This window comes from Theropithecus gelada, chromosome 1 (assembly GCF_003255815.1).
Source record: "Theropithecus gelada isolate Dixy chromosome 1, Tgel_1.0, whole genome shotgun sequence".
Lineage (NCBI taxonomy): Eukaryota > Metazoa > Chordata > Mammalia > Primates > Cercopithecidae > Theropithecus > Theropithecus gelada.
The window spans coordinates 86,899,984-86,919,762 of NC_037668.1; the positions used below are offsets into that span (position 1 = coordinate 86,899,984).

The 19,779-nt window shown below is 41.9% G+C and overlaps 1 long non-coding RNA gene across 1 annotated transcript in view; it reads left to right on the plus strand.

Annotated features, from left to right (window-relative positions):
- The window catches only part of LOC112612162, a 68,961-nt gene extending 50,745 nt beyond the window's left edge, over positions 1–18,216 (plus strand). The window contains exon 3 of the long non-coding RNA XR_003116822.1: positions 17,984–18,216. This is a non-coding gene — a long non-coding RNA (uncharacterized LOC112612162). The remainder of the gene's footprint in view (positions 1–17,983) is intronic.
- The last annotated feature ends 1,563 nt before the right edge of the window (positions 18,217–19,779 follow it).

Here is a 19,779-nt window from a genome sequence, read left to right on the forward strand (position 1 = left end):
AAAAAACTGACAGGATTTCTGCCCTCCTAAGACTCAAAATGCAATGGCTGAGATACATACTTAGTAGTTACAAATAAAACACACAAGTGCATTAAATTGTACATAAATATATACAGTGTGCAATAAGAAAAATGGCAGGTGGGTGTTTGCTTAGACTTTTAGATGATGCAATACAATAGTTATTTCAAAGCTCAAAAGTTAGAGAAGGGAAAATCCTACATTGCATCAATAAAGGTCCAGTCAAGAGAGAAATATCAGAGAATGGAAAAGGTATGTTTAGTCTCAGCTTTGAAAAATGAAGAGGAATTAGACTGAGAATTGGGGAAGAAGATTTTGTACCAAGGGAGCAGCAAGTCTAGAGTCTCTCAGTTGTCACAGAGCTCTGTGAATTCAAAGAACCCCAGGAGGGCTGCTGTAGCCAGGATATAGCAATTGAGGGAAAGAGTGGTTTAGGCAAGGCTGGAGACACTGGAAACAAAGCAAGGTCTTGCAAACCAATCAAGGAGTTTAAGTAGTTGTAAGTGCAGTAGGAATCCATTGTAGGTTTAGAAAGAGAAATGACCATATGATTTATGATTAAGACAATCACTCTGGTTGCAATAGGCATGGTTTATAGATTTAAGACTGATATAAGGAAAACCAATTAAAAGCTTTTGCAGTACTCCAGGTCTTTGGATGCTAAATTTCAGATACTTTTCACAAACCACAACACGTACTTTGAGATGCTGCAGCTAGAACTCTGCAAACCACATTTCAGTTTGGCTAGCTAGTTACCTGCTGAACTCAGCCCATGGGGGCCGTAGCAGGAGGCTGCACACCCGGAGGAGAGAAAGAAGTGATTGTTCCTTTCTGTTTGCTTCCTGCTTTCGGTTTACTTCCCATTCCTGCCTATGTCCATGAGCAATGTCTCTTCACCTTGGCAGCAGTAGTTGTTTCAGAAGCAATGGTTAAATCTAATTTGCAGTTTTTCTAACACTTGCAGAAACAGCCTCATTGTGCCCCCTCAGTGACACTAACCAATCTGAGCCCCTCCTCAGAGATCTGGGTCCCAGACCAACGAGACTTGTCCTTCAAACTCAGAAACACTATCATCAGCCAGGCAGTGTCCCTTCTCAGAGTCTGAGTTCCATCTCTGCAGGGCCTTCTCTCCCATATTTCTAAGTTTTAATATGCCAACCTCTTTCTTTTGTTGTCCCAGTCCCAGAGGCAGCTGCTTCCTGTAGTTGTTGGCTCCATGATACCTTAGCATTCTCTTTTTGCCATGTTGGTTGCTCAGTTCCCAGGCAGCAATTCTCTATATTAAATTATCCATGTTAAAATAATTGGTATGGTTTCTCTCTCGGCTGGACCTTTACTGATGCAATATAGGATTTTCCCTTCTCTAACTTTTGAGCTTTGAAATATCTAACTTTATTCTATCATCTAAACGTCTAACCAAATAAAAGGGCAGACCCAGCCATGGAATAAGTATATGCTTTGCAATCAGAAGAGCTACTTACTAGAACTATGACTGTGGGTCTAACCCTTAACCTTTTTAAGTCTTAGTTTCTGCATCTACAGAATAGGTGCAGTAAACCTCGACTTCAAATGGTCATTGTGATGGACTGGCACAGGCCAGGCACATATTAGGTACACAATTTGTGGCAGCTATTATTATGAAAGTATCTTTCATAGAAAGTGTTTGATTTCAGATAATTTATTCAACAATTATTTTAGAACATGCCCTGTAAGTGTTTTCTTCCTGTTCTCTCCTGCCCCCCTGCAGGTGCCTCTGACTCATGACTTCCTCTCTCATAAATGTTCCTCGAAGTTTCCTCCCTACACGTTCACTTGCCTTCATGTCCTCTCTCCAAAACCAGAATCTTCACAGGGTCAGGAAGAAAGCACTCAACACAATATCCAACATTTTATGTAGATCCAGTCACCATTTGTTGACTAACCTCTGCTTGCTACGGCAGGTTTGTTGACTAACCTCTGCTCACTACGGCTTTGTCTGGCTTCTTACATCCTCTGAATACCTTGGCTTCCCTTGGGATACCTCATGATTGGGCCAAAGCATCAGGACAAAAGAGCAGAACAGAAAACATGCAAAGAAGACACCACCACACTCCACGGCTTCCTAGTCTCAAGGCCAGTGGCACTTCAGCAACCTGCTTCCTTTTATCTGTCCAGCTGAAGCCCTCTTCTCAGCCACCCAGTGCTGGTAGCAAAGGCCCATTCACAGTTGATGAAGAAGTAATTAGCAAGCCCAATCTGGATCATTAGCATTTCTATGATCCTACTTGTAAATGAAAACTGGTTTGAGTGAGGTGATTTAAAAAATAATAATAAATAAACAGCTGGTGGGAGATTTTAGAAATTTACCTACAGGTCCCACTATAGTGCCCACTGGGAACCCTTGGGAGCCTCAGTAGTTCAAACACCAGACAGATCCCTTCTCCCTGCCCTAATGCTATCCTTAGAGGGAAAAATTGTGGAGAACTCTACACCTTCCTATAGCACGAAAGTACAAATGTCTCCTCTCCTAGTAAGAGAGGGCATGGTCATATTAGAGAGGGGGGGAAAAAAAAGAAAAAAAAATCCAGATTTTGGAGTTAGGCAGACATGAGTTGAAAACTCAGCGTCTACACTTACTAGTTTGGTGACCTTGGGCAAGTATCAGTTTCTTCATCAGAAACATACTCTTTGTCCTTATGGATGGAGTCTTTCTTTCTTTCTTTTCTTTCTTTCTTCCTTTCTTTCTTTCTTTCTTTCTTTCTTTCTTTCTTTCTTTCTTTCTTTCTTTCTTTCTTTCTTTCTTTCTTTCCTTCCTTCCTTCCTTCCTTCCTTCCTTCCTTCCTTCCTTCCTTCCTTCCTTTCTTTCTTTCCTTCTTTCTTTCAACAAATCAAGACGGTATTCGACAGTGAAAAGATTGGTAGTTTGTTCAACGAAAGAGGAGAGACAAGCAGGTGGATGGAGCCCATAGAATCTTTAGGGCAGTAACACACTAATCTATATGATACTGTAATGGCCAATACACAACATCATGCATTTGTCAAAACCCATAGAATATATCCAAAAGACAGTAAATCATTTTACCAGAAAGACACATGTATGTTTATCACAGCACTATTCACAATAGCAAAGATACGGAATCAACCTAGGTGCCCACCAATGGTGAACTGGATAAAGAAAATGTGGTACATTGGAAAATGTGGTACAATGGTGAACTGGATGAAGAAAATGTGGACTACTACACAGTAACCAAAAAAAGAATGAAATCATGTCCTTTGCAGCAATATGGATGCAGTTGGAGGTCATTATCCTAAGTGAATTAACACTGGAACAGAAAACCAAATATCACATGTTCTCACTTATAAGTGGGAGCTAAGTGTTGGGTCCTCATAGACATAAAGAAGGCAACAAATGAGGCCGGGCACGGTGGCTCACGCCTCTAATCCCAGCACTTTGGGAGGCCAAGGTGGGCAGATCACGAGGTCAGGAGATCGAGACCATCCTGGCTAACACAGCGAAACCTCGTCTCTACCAAAAACACAAAAAATTAGCCAGGCGTGGCGGCGGGCGCCTGTTGTCCCAGCTACTCGGGAGGCTGAGGCAGGAGAATGGCGTGAACCTGGGAGGCGGAGCTTGCAGTGAGCCGAGATAGCGCCACTGCACTTGAGTCTGGGCAACAGAGTGAGACTCCGTCTTAAAAAAAAAAAAAAAAAGAAGAAGAAGAAGGCAACAATGGACACTGGGAACTACTGAAGAGGGGAGGCAAGGATTGAATGACTTTTGAGTCCTATGCTCACACCTGGATGAAGGGATCATATGTATCCCAAACCTCAGCATTATGCAATGAATATACTCATTAACTAAACCTGCTCAAGTACCCCCTGCATCTAAAATAAAAGTTGAAATAATTTTATTGAAAACAGAGAACAGATTCTTTAAGTCATTGTGGTTGAAGGAGAAAATATATTCATTTCTATTAAGAGATCTAGCCTTAAATTTTGCCTTTGCCAGTTGGTAGCCTTGTGACTTTGGACAAGTTAAATAACCCCCCTGAGCCTCAATTTTCTCATTTGTAAAATTTAATTAGAAATACCCTCAATTATCTACTTTCACGGGGTTATTGCAAAGGTTAAGTTTTACAACGTACCTTAAATTTTAATAAATTGTGAAATTTACACTGCAAAAAAAACCCAAAACAAAACAAAACACAAAGCCATAGGGTGTACATCACAAAGAGTGAGCCTCACTGTAAACTACTGACTTGAGTTAGTAATAATGTAATATTGGCTCATCCATTGTAACAAATGTAGTACACTAATGCAAGATGTTTATAATAGGGAAAACTAGGTGAAGGTAGAGAAGAGTATATAGGAACTTTGTACTTTCTGCTCAATTTTGCTGTACACCTAAACCAGTCTAGAAAAAAAAAATCAAGTCTACTAGTGATTCTTTTTTTCAAGGAATACTTGACTATTCCTTACCCCAAATTGCCTAGCCCATTGGATTTCAAACTTTAAGGTACATGTTAATCACCTGTACTGCAGGTGACTTTGTAGGTCTAGAGGGGAGCCTAAGATTCTTTCTGCCTTTCTAACAAGGAACGCTGCTGATCACACACTTGGAGTAGCAAGGCTCGAGATTGAAGCAGTAATTATCTAAGTAAAGTGACTGGAAATGATGGGTACTCCACAAAGTGGGACACTTGCTAATAGGATTCAGGATTCCCTTCCCTACCATTGTTCAGTAACCTTAGGATCAAAAGAAAGCCTAACGCTGAGCTCTGCGATTAGCTAAATGAATACCCCAAACTTCAAGGACTTTGCACTTAAAAGACAACTGGATCCATTTAGGAATAATTCCCAGATAAGACTCGGTCATGGATGGGTGCGGTAGCTCACGCCTGTAATCTCAGCACTTTGGGAGGTCAAGACAGGTGAATCACGAGGTCAGGAGTTCGAGACCAGCCTGACCAACATGGTGCAACCCCTGTCTCTATTAAAAATACAAAAATTAGCCGGGCATGGTGGTGCCCACCTGTAACTCCAGCTACTACAAAGGCTGAGGCAGGAGAGTCGCTTGAGCCTGGGAGGCAGAGGTTGCAGTGAGCCGAGATAGTGCCACTGCTCTCCATCCTGGGTGACAGAGTGAGACTCCGTCTCAAAAGAAAGAAGGAAGGAAGGAAGGAAGGAAGGAAGGAAGGAAGGAAGGAAGGAAGGAGTAAGAAAAGAAAGAAAAGAAAAAGAAAGAAAGAAGTAAAGAAAGAAAGAAAAGAAAAGAAAGGAAAGGAAAGGAAAGGAAAAGAAAAGAAAAGAAAAGAAAAGAAAAGAAAAGAAAAGAAACAGATCACTCAGTTAAATTTGAATTTCAGATAAGCAACAGTAATTTTTTAGTGTATGTCCCACATAAGCGTGTTCCCCAGGAACCAATTCACTTAACCAAGGGAATGCCTCTCTTTGGTCACTCTTGTCCTCCCCTTCCTCAGGAACAAGTGGCCAGTAATGACTACGTGAATGGAAATACTGAGCATGTATAGGGTATGCTGCTAATCATTTCTATCAAATTACTGTTAACATGGTGTATCTGGTTTCACAGTTTACAAAACACTTTTACATCTTTTAGTTTAGTGTTTATCAAACTTTGACATGTATGCAGATCACCTGGGGGATCATGTTAAAAATGCAAATTTGGGCTCAGCAGGCCTGAGGGTCCACATCTCTAACAAGCTCCAGGGGGTCTGATATTGCTGTTCTGTGGCTCTTATTTTGAGCAGCAAATGTTTAGATATTCCCAGATGATAGATAGGCTGTATCACCCCCATAGTTAAAGAAACTAAGGCTTAGATTACATAGACATTCTCAGGTATTCACAGAGATGGAGGAGGAAGGGGCGTAGAGAGAAAGAGAAAATCACTAAGATGTATGTCAGGCTCTACCATACATCTGCCTCTGCAGGGGAGAGAAATCCTGGTCTGCATCTCTTTGATCTTGGAATAATTATTTGGCCTTTCTGAATCTCTGTTATCTCAAAAGTAAAGAGGTAGGGTAACCTCTCAAAGGCTTCCATGGGAGGCTAATGAGACTGGTGAAATCTCATTTGTATTTATAAATTTATATTCTGTAACAGGATACAAGTAATAGTTATTGTTTATTATTATTATTATTATTATTAAATCTTGAATACAGCCCTTTAGAAGGTTGTTTTAAGTAGTTTACATGTATTCACTACTCCTCACAACACACCTGCAAACTAGGTACTATTGATATCACCCGCCTTTTATAGCAAACTGAGTCATACAGAGGTTACGTGAAGTGGCCAAGGTTACAGAGCTAGTAGAAGCAAGACTTGGACTCTGGCAGTCTGCTCTAAAGCCTATGCTCTTAATCTCTAGCTATATTACTTCTCTCTGGGAATTATCCTCATCTCTCCCCCTGCTGGTTTTATAGATAAGGCAAATGAGACTCAGAGGATGTGATTTTTCCAGTGGTCAGTAATATAGCAAGACTATATGTGACTATATAAGACTATTTAAGACTAAATGTGATGAGAGCTCAGGCCACAAACAAGTACCTACTGAGTGCCGTGCAGCACTGAGGAGGAGGTACCTACTGTGTGCCATGCAGCACTGAGGGGAAGAGGAAGCCTGGGTCTACAGAATGAGGGAGCAGAGATGGACTGGGCAAGGGGAGAGGGGCCACGACTCAATTTGGCAACTTTAGTGTAGTCTTCTTTGTCAGGCAACCCTACTGATGCTTTGGGAAAGGTAGCCAGTGACTGCTGAATGAAGATGAAGCTCTGAACCGGCTTTCGGGAGGTGAGGGTGGCAGACATCAGACTCTAGGAAGGAGTGACTGAACTGAACAGATGAGCTGCCCAACCTGGTCAGCTGGTGTTTGCAAAGTGATCTAGGGAAGAGTTCCTGACTCCAACCATGCTAAGAGTAGTGGACTCAGACAGACTTGTGTTTGAGTCTTAACTCTCCCTCTTATTACTAAATGACCCTGGGTCTGTGACTTGACCTCTCTGTGCCTTGGTTTCCTCATCTGTAAAATAGGGATAACAATTGCTCCTATTCCAGAGTTGTTGGAGGATACATACGATCACTCATTTATTATTATTGTGAAATGGGAGATCTCAGGAAAGCATTTAGCACGGTGCCTCAAGTAAGCTCTCAATCAACCGGGACTATGGGTCAGAAGGAATAAAGGAAATACATTTCTGTAGTAATGGAGCAGTGGGAGGAAAAGACCAACTGGCTGAAGCCATTAAAACTCACACCATCAGTAAAAGTGATTTGCCTACTCAAATCTTAGCGTTGGGAAACTGCCATTTCCCTAACAAGAAGATGCAAATCAGTTTATTTGCTTGTGGGGACTGCATTTCTTTCTTCTTCTCCTTCCCCAGAGACATCTGTTGTAGGAGGACAAATCTCAAGTATGCTGAGTAACTACTGTGTGTCAGGTCCTATATCAAGATCTTTCTTTTATACCCATCCAACACTTTTGCCAGGATGTAAATTCTATTAACTCAATTTTATAGAGGAAGAACCAAGTCTCAAAGAGGTTGAGAGCTACATCCAACATCCTAAGCTCCAGAGTGATACATCCTGGATTCAGATCCACTTCTGTTGAGCCAATAGTAAGACTAGCAGGCTCCTTCCAAGGAGTCAAGGCTCTCCCTGGGCCCAGTTGGTACTCACCATGGCTTCTGCGATGATACCACTAGGCACCAGATGGTCTTGAAAGCACTTCATCTACGGGCACACAGTCATTTTCCCACAGGCTAGGTGGTTACGTTTTATTAGCCCCACTTCACCCCTGAGAGGAGGCAATTGAGTTAATTATTTGAGTTGAGAGCTCCTTGGTGGTATCAGCTGAGATAACTATCGCAGCTCCTGGCTGCCAGCCCTAACCAGAGCTTTTGTTCGTTATCTTCCCTCAGAGAAACTCGGCACTCAATTGCTCATTAACATGATTTGGATAATTTTCTCAACAGTCCTCCAGTGGAGCAGCTAAAGGAGAAACTGTAAAAGCCCGGGCCATTCAGATGCCCCCCCACCCCCAACCTTGCTCTTTCTTTCCTAAGTAGTGGAGAAAGACAGATCTGCATTTGAATTCTGGCTAGGACATTCACTTGCTGGGTGATCCTTATTATTTCCTCTCCCTAGGCTCCCCATTCCTCATTTGTAAAATGAGAATATAAATACCACTTGCTCCATGAGTTGTTTCAAGGACTAAACCAGAAGGAAGTTAGCAAGAGGGAGGCAGGTTAGTTGGTTTATGGAGTGCCTAATGGGGAATGGAAAATGCATGGACAATATTATTTGATTATCACAATGATCCTGTGAAATTAGTAGTATCACTGTCATTTTACAGAAAAGGAAACTGAGTGACAGAGAGATTTACCCAAAATTTTACAGCTAGCGAGTGTACATAAGAGCAATGATTCAAATGCAGTTTGGATGACAAAAGCAGCCTAACCTACCACTCTCATTTGTTCTTCTTCAATGTTCCTTATTCAATTTTTTTGTTCTTTATTCTCTTTCATTATTTCTCATTCACTCTTATATGCTCCCTTTCTTTCATTCTTAGTCTTTCCTATTTCTCTATATAACCAGCTAGAAAAAAGGAAAGATAAAAGATTGGACAAAGATATAGCAGTCTGGGTAGTAGATGAGAGGTCTGAGCCCTGGTGTTTTGTGTAGACTCTGAGCCTGAGAGAGAGACAATTAGAGATGGGGTGGGTTAGGAAAGCAAAGAGAGTCTTTCCTCATGGATTTACATTCCAAGGGTCAAGGCCAAACCCAAGGTGAATATTTAACCCCTGAAACAACTCCAGTAAGTAAAAAAGAAAACTCCCATCTTTTTCTTCTATCTCAATTTCATAGGTGAGGCTCAAATCTCACCTACAGCCTGAGTTCAAAGCTCTGGCCCTGCCCCTTTAGCAATGAGACTTTAGACAAAGCCTTCTACATCCCCTGAGTCTCAGTTTCCTCCCCTGGGCATAGTAGAAATATCCCTGTCCTTGGATTTAGGTGACTATTAAACTAGATCAGGCAGGCGCAATGCTCAGCACCCTGCTTCACACCCAGCAAGTTCTTGGCAGTACTAGTCTTTCTGCCCTCATTAACCCAGTGACTAACTTATAACCCTGGTTTCCTCAAAACTCTTCTGCAACATAAAGGTCTTTTGTAAATATGAACTTTTCCCTTTCTGCAGACTTCCCATGGTGATCTGGCCCCTTTAACTACAGAGATGTCAAGGAATCTTTGTGAATCAGCCATCAAGTGTGGGTTGCTTGACGTGACTGTGGGGTTAACTTACAAGTGACTAATTTTTGGAGGTGAGATTTTGTACCCTTCCCACTGGTAGCACCGTGGCTGGGTGTAATTACTTAGCTGATGAGTTTACTGAGGGGCTCATTAAAGTTTCAGTATTAATATCCATATGAATACTTTCAACAAAACCTTTTGTTCTTGGAGTAGGGGATGTGGGAGGTAGTTACAGGAACTGTCTTGCTTTTCCAAATTTAATTGTCTAAATACAGTGCTGCCTCAGCAATCCAGGACATTTTTCTCACTCTCTCTTTCTCTCTTTCTTAACAGACCTCTGCCAAAAGCCTACTTTGGCAACAGGAATGATTAGTTTGTGTTTCAGTAAACTTGCTGCATCAGAGTCATTATCCCAGCAGGGGCAGGGGGAGTTGAAATGTGCTCTATTTAACCAGTTTGAACTGTTATGTATTCGAATTGAGTCTGGGGCAGAGGTTGTGGGAGTTTTTGATAAGAGGAACTTAATGGCTCATAAGCAAGTCATATCTCTTTTAGCAGATACTTTGGGTTACACACGAATGTCCTAATCACATCTCCCGAAAGGCAGATCGGCCCCCTTTCCAGAGTCTGCTGAATTAATTACTCACATTGTTCGGAGTGCTCAGCATTCTGCAAAGCTTTGTTAAATTAATCTTCACAACACCCAGGAGGAAGAACTATCATTAGCACTCTCATTTTGCAGAGGGGGAAACTAAGTCTCAGAGAAACTAAGGAATTTGCCTAAGTTTACATCGAAATAAAGTGGCAGCATCAGCATCTTACTCAGGTTTGTCTGATTTCAGAGCCTGAGCTCAGACTCCTCTGGTATTTGCAGCAGTTTTGGGGTTTCTGGCACAGTACTCTCAGGCTTGCACAGGACCATGGATTTTATAACTGGAGGGGACCTGTAGGTAAGGCAACCAACTGTCCTGGTTTGCCTGGGAATGATGGGGTTCCTGTGACGTGAGACTTTCAGTTTTCAGGACCAGTCAAACTAGGATGTGTTGGTCACCCTATAGGGCGGAAGACTGGTGAAACTACCAAAAGAGATAAAAAGTGAAAAAGCTTCTAGACTAATCTGAGGTATTCTTATTACCTTTTCCCCTGTAAATTTGCAGATAAGAAAACTGAGACTCAGAGAGGAAAAGTGACTTACCCAAGGTCACGCATCTCCTCAGCAGATGGAGCAGTAATTGGAAAACAGATCTTGGGATTCTCAAATCATTTCTCTTTTCCAATAAGGGAGGCTGCAGAGTTCAAGCCAAGGTGCACCTATTGAGCTCCTACTGCGTGGGCAGTTAAGCTGTGGGTTAGCAAATGCCCAGGAGAAATGGGAGGTGTCTAATGTAATGCTGTCAAGTAGAACTTTCCACGATGATGAAAATGTCCAGTATCAATGCTGTCCAACACACTAGTCACTAACCAAATGCAGCTTCTGAGGAGTGAAATGTGGCTAGTGCAACAGATAAACTGAAGTGTTAGTTTTATTTAATTTTAATTAATTTTAATTTAATTCCAGTGGTCAGTCACATAGCAAGCAAGTCATGCATCACACGTGGCTATCACATTGCAAAGCACTGGTCAAATGGATATGAGTAGTATTTCAGAAGCATTGTATTTCAGAGAACAGATTCTGTAGTGTGCATGTTCTTGAAGAAGGAATTCCTTTTTTTTGGAAGGGAAGAATTACCATTCATGGATGGCATACTGACATACTGAGTAGCAGCACTGAAGTTAACATTGCTGCCTTACTCTTCCAACAAGCCTGTGCAATGGGCATCATCTTTCCTAGTTTATGAGTGAGGAAAGTGAAATCCACAGGAATTCAGTAAACTGCCCAAGGTCTTATTTGTAAACACTAGGATGGGAATTTGAAGCCAGGTCTGAATCTAAATCATGTCCTCTATCCCATGCATTACCAACTTGAATATACATATGAAACATCTGCAGATCTTGTTGAAGTTCTGATTCTGGAAGACTGTGACTGTTGATTCTTTCTTTATGACAAGCTCCCAGGTGATGCCAAGGCTATGGCTCATGGGCCAGACATTAGCCAGAAAAATTCTCTCTCTTAAAAAACGAAAACTTCTTCCCTTCCTTAACAATCAAGAAACACTAGATACCTACAGAAAGGAGGAAAAATTACAAGTTGTGAAATAATCATTAAAGTTCTGAGAGAGAAACTGTGCCTTTGTTGACGTGAAAGAGGGCACCTTTCCCATTGGACAGTGGAGTGGCTCTTCACCAGGCAAGGTTCACCTGCCGTCCAGTCACATCTCAGTTTCATCAGATAATGCAAAATCAGCCAGGAAAGGGTTTTTAATCCGAAGAGTGGGGTAGTCTAAAGAATATGTGCTTTGGAATGAGGCTGGTTTGGGGAAGAATCCCAGTTCTTCTCTCCAGTGATATGACTGTATGAATCATCCATCCTTCTGAGCCTCCATTTTCACCCCGGTGAAAATGAGGACAAGCATTTGTAATTCATGGAGATGTATTAATAGTAAGGACCAAGAGAAATCCTATGTGTAAAGTGCTTGACAGAGCACACAATAAATGAGTGTTTCCTCTGCCCCTCTTTCTCCCTGGCCCTCTCGCTCCTTCCCACCCTTCCTGTTTTTCTCTTCTCCTGTTTTCCCTTCTCCAAGGGCAACTCTGAGTGGTGAAGAGAGGATGGAGTCAGTTGACTCTAGACTTTATCCCAGTCTACTACTTTCTACTATGGCCTCCATCAGGGCTGGGAGCTACACAGGCCAGGGGCTTTGTTTTCTTCCCCTTCTTCCCTCAGGGCCCACCACAGAAATGTCTTCAGGCCCTCTTCACCACTTCACATCTGCATCTCAACTCCAGGTGGGAAATACAGAAAAGAGAGAGAGAGAGAGAGAGAGAGAGAGAGAGAGAGTGTGTGTGTGTGTGTGTGTGTGTGTGTGTGTGTGTGTGTATGCGAGGGCACTAGTCTCATCACTAAATTGTCGGTGCTGAAATCCAAATAACTTTAATTTTAAAAATTAATTATGTGATCTCTTTGACAGGCAGCAGAGTTCATATCAAGGGCCCATGTTTTAACTGAATACAATTTTTTTTTTCACCTTGGAAAAGTCTTAGAGGCAAGACTAGAATGTTAATCTAAAAGGAGTGCAAATTTCTTCAACAACCATTCCCACGGAGGAAGGTGAGCTCGGACTCACTTTCATCTGTCCCTCTCCCCCATTTGCTTGGCCAGGGCAAGGGAGTCTCCTCAGGAGGGCCTGTCAGTCTCCCAGACAGCTGACTCTCCCTGCATAAATAATTCTAATGCTGTCAGTTATTCATTACTCATCTGAGCCACCTTTTAAACTACAAGCTCCAGCATTAGCTTTGTACAACCCACACCCAGCACAGGGTCTGGCATATATACATGTTCATAAATATAACAAATAAACATTTATTAAAATGCATTGATTTGTTCAGTTTTGTTTATACCTCTGTGGTGGATTGCAATATTGATTCCAATTCTACAACCCACCCCACTGCCATCTTTCCCACAGCTAAGCCCCCTCCATGCCTCTGCCATCCACACATGCACTTTCTGATGCTGTAGGTTTCGGATGAGGCCAGAAAAACCTCAATTGTAAAAAAAGAGCTTTAAAAATGCTCCATTTTTTTTTCTCTTTTAGCTTCCTCCCACCTACCCCACCCTCCTTTTTTTTTTTTTTTTTTCCTAAATTTGAGACAAGGTCTTTCTCTGTTGTCCAGGCTGGAGCTGGAGTGCAGTGGCACAATTTCAGATCACTGTAACCTCCACTTCCCAGGCTCAAATGTCCTGGATCAAGCAATCTTCCCACTTCGGCCTCCCAAGTAGCTGGGGCTACAGGTGCACACCATGGTGCATGGCTAATTTTTTATTTTTCATTCTTGTAGAGATGGAGTCTCACTACATTGCCCAGGCTGGTCTTGAACTCCTGAACTCGAGCTATCCTCCTGCCTTGGGCTCCCAAGGTGCTAGGATTGCAGGTGTGAGACACTGTGCCCAGCAGCTTTTGCCTTTAAATTTTAAAGGTTACCATTGCAGGCCTCAGGCATGACAGACAATGAGCAGGTGAAAAACTAATAGAAAAGTGTTCAGAAACTCCTGTGTTAACTAACAGGCTTCTGAACGTATCACTGCGGTCCACAGAGAAGGCTGGAGAAAGTAGCAAGAAGATGCTATGCCAACTACTACAGCCTTAAAACAAAGGTGGTGTCTATGTAGCTAAAATTTTTCCTGTGTAGCTTGTGTTATTTTTGTTTAATCAAGTCAATAAGAGGGTTTTTCCATGGCAAACAAACAAACAAAAACTCCAATGCATACCTTCTTTTCTTCTTCTTAACAATGAATTAAAAGAGGAAAGAAGGTACAATTCTGAATTGACCCAATTTATTTTTTCTTTTCTAAATGAGATTAAGATAAAAGTTGGAGAGAGGCCACTCAGATACGCTCACAAATGATAGCTCAGCTTCTAACGGGTACTCAGCTTACATCTGATTAAGGTTTTCTGTGAAACTGGAAATTGTTCCTCATACCAGGCCCACTGGACCTGGACAGCCCTAGGCTGGGTCCTGGTCTCACAGTGCTGGGTCTCTCCAGGGCCCAGGATGGGGACTGGAGATCCTGAGCTCCTGTCATTTCCCTCCCCTCCTTCCTTCCTTCCTTCTCCCCTGGCAAAGACTGTATCCTGTTGCTCTGAGCAAGGCCCAAGAGAAAGGCCAGCAACAAGTTATTGTGCTGGGAAGGAAGACAAATGAGTCCCTTTTCTGTGGGGCTCCTGGCATCCTGTTGGAGGAAGGAAAGGACAATGCTTTGAGGGAACTGGCTTTGCCGACCCCCTCCTGGCAGGCTCTCCCCTCTCCTTTCCGGTGTAGCGTTTGTCAGCCCCAAAGCGTCCACTTCCTGAGTAATCGTTAGATGCATGTGTGAGGTATGTGGTTCCCCCATGCCCAAGGCAGATTCCTGGCCCAACTTCAGGAAGTGCAGCTCAAAGAGCCCTGGACCAGGACCCTGAAACAAGGGAAAGTCTTGGCTCCTCTCTCTCTACCAGGGTAGCTACTGCCAGATCATTTCACATCTTAGGGCCTCTGTTAAGGCAATTGCGAAAGTGCCTTCTGTACACTTGAAACTGCCCCCTGCATCAGGGATTCCCACACCCTCCTATACATCAGAGTCACCTGGGGAGCTCTGTTGCCCTACACTATTCATATGCCATGCCTGGACTCCAAGCAAGAAAAGCAGACACTCCATCCCCAGAAATGTTCTGTGATAATTCCAGTCCCCCTGAAATTAAAAAGAAAAAACAAACAAACAAAAAACTATCCTTCCTTATGCTCTTACCTAGCTCTTTCCTATCCCCCTTCAATAAAGTGGTGGATTGATAGATACACAGATACAAGAAGCAGTAAGGAGTAGTGGCTAGGAGAGTGAATTTCAGAGACAGACTTCCTGCAATCAAAGCCCAGATCCTCCACTAGATATGTACGCTTGGGTAGAACTTCGAACCATTAGGTTCTTGCCTTTATTTGTCTGTGAAATGGTAATAATAATAATAATACTTTCTAGGATGATTGTAGGGTTGAGCTAATATGTTCAACACCTTTAATACAGAAGTTAGCTAATGAGGATACTATATAAGGGTTAACTATTATTATTATCCTAGAAGTTCATTGAACATATAATGAGCTTTTTTTTTTCTGGACCTAATATCAAGCCAAGCATTGGTGACTTAGGAATGAATATGACACATTTCCTGCCCTCAAGAAATGTTTAGGTCAGTAGGAAAGTCAGACTTATGAAGAACCAACAATAACAAAATATTGTTACACGATGGATTCCCCTAGGAAGCAGGCTCAGAAGGTGTTTAGCACTCAGGATGTTCTCAGGGAATGCCTTGAGATGAACACTTGTGGAAGAGGGAAAGGCCACAAGCAGGACTGGCAGAGTGAGAAGGCAAAGCATGATGCAGGCTCCAAAACTATCTTGGTCAACCCCACCAACAGCCCTGGAACTAAAATGACCCTTCAGAGTTGTCAAAAGTGAAGCCAAGGTAGCCAGAGCTCTTTATACTCCTTTATCAATCAGTCACTAGACGTAGGTTGCTCCAGGAAGGAGTGTGACTTGGGATCAGCCATCTCTTCCCTAAAGGTTGACGGTACTCCAGGAACTAGAGTGACAAGTTCTTGATTGAAAAGGGATCTGGAGCCAGGTGCAGTGGCTCATGTCTGTAATCTCAGCACTTTGGGAGGCTGAGGTGAGTAGATCGCTTAAGCCCAGGAGTTCAAGAGCAGCCTTGCCAACATGGTGAAACCCTGTCCTATCAAAAATTACAACAATTAGCTGGGCATGGTGGCACGCGCCTATAATTCCGGCTACTTGGGAAGCTGAGGCAGGAGAATCACTTGAAACAGGGAGGTGGAAGTTGCAGTGAGCCAAGATCGCACCGCTGCACCCTAGCCTGGGTGATAGAGTGAGACCCTGTCTCAAGAAAAGAAGGAAGGAAGGAAGGAAGGAAGGAAGGAAGGAAGGAAGGAAGGAAGGAAGGAAGGAGGGAAGGGAGNGGAAGGAAGGAAGGAAGGAAGGAAGGAAGGAAGGAAGGAAGGAAGGAGGGAAAGAAAGAAGGAAAGAAGGAAAGAAGGGAGGGAGGGAGGGAGGGAGGGAGGAAGGAAGGAAGGAAGGAAGGAAGGAAGGAAGGAAGGAAGGAAGGAAGGAAGGAAGGAAGGAAGGAAGGAAGGGGATATGGGAGATGCAGCCCAGTGTCCACCTCGTCCACCTCAACTCTATAAGGTCAATTTTGATGAAACAACAAAAAGTATAGAGAAGAAGATGAGTAGCTGATAATATATATTGAAAACCTTGATATTTCTATGGCATTTTATATTTTTCAAAACATTCTCTTAGACAAAAGCTTGCTCATGACTTCCAGTCTAGGGTCTTGAGGTAGGTTGGGAAGCCATGTGTTATAAAGAAGAAAGCTTTGGATTTGGAGCAGAGAGGACACTGTGAATTGCAGCTCTGCCACTGTCTAGCAAGGAGTCTTCGGCATGCCTCTCATGTTTTCTAGGTCTACTCTGTGAAAAGGAAATGATCATACATAATTTATACCTTTGCTGTACGGATTTAATTAAATGATAGACAAAAAGTAGAGTGGCACAACCTAAACTCAAAAAATAGTAACAACAAACAACAAAAACAATTTCAAAATAAATGACAGCAATAAAGGTTACCTACTATTTTACAAATAAAAATACTGAGACCAATAAAGGTAAGATACTTTCTTAAGAACTCACAGTCAAATGTAGGTACATCCAAGACTATAACTCACCTACTGAGATCAGTTTCACGTGACCTCATAGCTTGTCATCTTACCTATAGAACCCATAGAAGTTGATGAACCTCTGAGGGGTCGATTCAGGTGTTTTGTTTATGATTAACATTGGAAGGAATCTTAGAGATCATCTTGTCACCTTCATAAATCAGGAGCTTCATGTGGCCCAGTCTTTGCATTGACTAGAATATAAGGAAGCATAACCCAGTAGTAACTAGAAACAAATTCTCATTTTCTCTTAGGTCCTTTCAAAACTTTAAGAAAGATCAATTCCCAAAAAACATATCTCAAGCAATCTTTGCTTCCTTACTAATTTATTGAATTTGACTATTGTTGCAGGACCACATGCTCAGCAAACACACTGGCACTCTTTATCAAACTTCAGCCTTCAAGGTGCTATTTTCTTTCCTATATCTCCTCTCAATTATTTATAATGTGGATGAACTGAGTTTCTGTCTTCTGCCTTGTATGGACTACTTCCCCTGCCTTTCTCAACCCATATTTCACATAAAGCACCACAAAAATCAAGGACTCATATTAGCAAAGATAGAAATCTCCATAGATGGACTGGGTTCATGAGAGAGGAGAAAGGAGAATGGGGAAGAAATGGTACTCAAAATTATTAATGATGGATATAGTAAAGAGTATTAGTCCATTTTCACACTGCTGATAGAGACACACCCGAGACTGGGAAGAAAAAGAGGTTTAACTGGACTTACAGTTGCACATGGCTGGGGAGGCCTCAGAATCATGGTGAGAGGCAAAAGGTACTTCTTACATGGTGGCAGCAAGAGAAAATGAGGAAGAAGCAAAAGCTGAAATCCCATCATATCTCGTGAGACTTATTCACTATCACAAGAATAGCACGAGAAAGACCAGCCCCCCATGGTTCAATTACTTCCACCTGGATCCCTCCCACAACACATGGGAATTCTGGGACATACAATTCAAGTTGAGATTTTGGTGGGGACACAGCCAAACCATATCATAAAGATGAATCAGAATAGATTAGCCAAGGAATTGAATTAGGGTCCTCAAGGCCCTCTAATGTCCAGTGACATAACCACTGGGCTGCTGACTCACAGGGAGGTATGGAAAATCCTGGAGTAGAGTCTGGAATGACTGAGGTAACAGAGAGAATATTCAAGGGACTCAGGGCAACAGAAATATATCAATTGGTATAAAAATATTTCAATTTTTACTATTTTAACAATGGGTGCAGCCTTACAGGCACATTGCAAACTCACGCCAAAGCCTGAGCTCTTACCACCATCCACATTCCCCAAAAGGCATGCAAGGAGTCTGACTATGGAAAACCATAGCACATTTCCTCTCTTCTCCCTCTCATAGGCATTATAGTACATGTAGCCTTGGAATCAGAAGACCAAGAACATACAAGAGAACATAGCCTTGGAATCAGAAGATCAAGAAACAATTTAACTCTGCCCCTCCAGAGCTCTGAGAACTTGGGCAACCCTCTTACTCTCTGTGAGTTTCAGTTTCCTCATTTATTTAATTGAAATAATAATACAGATCCCCTGAAATGTAATGAAAATTAAACTTCCTTATGTAGGTGATACCAATTGGCAGCATGCCTGGAATATAGTAGGTGTTCAATAAATACTTTTATCCCCCACATTCTGTCTCTTGTGTTTTCTTTCTATACCCTACTCCTATTCCCTTGGATTCATGCATCTGAATTGGAAACACCCAAAGTCAAAAAGAATAAGAAAAGTCTTTAGAAATGTGGCATATTACCAAGATCTGCAAATTTCTGCCTGGAGCAGGTGGTTCTAACAAAGAAAGTCGGATCTCATATTGAGTTCTTTTCTGTCCAAGAATAGAAGACCTTCCCTCTTCTCCAGTACTGAAGAATAGGATTCATCAGCCTTAGGGGCGAAGTTAACTGCTCTAGAAAGTGGCCTGGATAGTCAGAAACTCTATCTGTTTTATACACATACACACATTTTTGTTTGTCAGTTAAATATTCAATGAGACTTGATAGTCCAATCCTTTGAAACCAGAATAATATTTGAAATTTTGATGATTTTGTCTAACTGCTAATATTACTTGCAGGTCATCAGTGTTTTACATCCAACAAACTAATGGTCATTTGCTGCTTTATAAAGAGCAGGTGTCATTTTGTCTTCCTTGTTATTAAAGGATCAAGCAAGGGTGTTTCTCTACCAGTTCAACTTTCTTTATTTACTTATGAGTCAGTAACATTCAAGAAAATCCTAGTCTTAAAAAATGCTATTACATGGTAAACTGTGGAAAAAGTCATCATCATTTGAATAAATCTTGGGTAAGTCCACTGTATTAGTCCCTTTTCATGCTGCTGATAAAGACATACCTGAGACTGGGAAGAAAAAGAGGTTTAATTGGACTTACAGTTCCACATAGCTGAGGAGGCCTCAGAATCATGGCGGGAGGTGAAAGGCACTTTTTACATGGCGGTGGCAAGAGAAAATGAGGAAATGAAAAAGCAGAAACCCCTGATAAAATCATCAGATCTCATGAGACTTATTCACTATTATAAGAACAGTATGGGGGAAACCACCCCATGACTTAAATGATCTCCCACTGGGTTCTTCCCACAACACATGGGAATTATGAGAGAACGATTCAAGATGAGATTTGGTTATGGACAAAGAGCCAAACCATATCAGACACTCTACTATCATGTTTTTAAAAAGTTATATGTTTGTAACACCCAAATATGCAGAATTACTCTATCAGTTAAGTGTATTTTGTAGAAAAGTCAGCAAGAAATCTGCTTTACTAAGAACAGAAAGAGTGATCTGTAAATAATAATATAATCATTGTAATTTACTGAATACTTTTTATGTGCTAAGCTACTGTTACTGTGCAATTGTGTTATTCTTGTCTGCTGCCCAGAAAAAGACAATACACTGAAAACAGCAGATGTTGCAGCAGAGAAAGAGTTTAATAATCACAGGGCAACTGAATGAGGAGGACAGAAAATATTTCTCAAATTTGCCTCCCTGAGAAATCAGAATCTAGGGTTTTTCAAGCATGGTTTGGTGGGCAGGAGGGCTAGAGAATAGAAAATATAATTGGTTGGATTGGGGATAAAATCATAGGGTGTGAAAACTGTCGTCTCGGCCGGGTGCTGTGGCTCATGC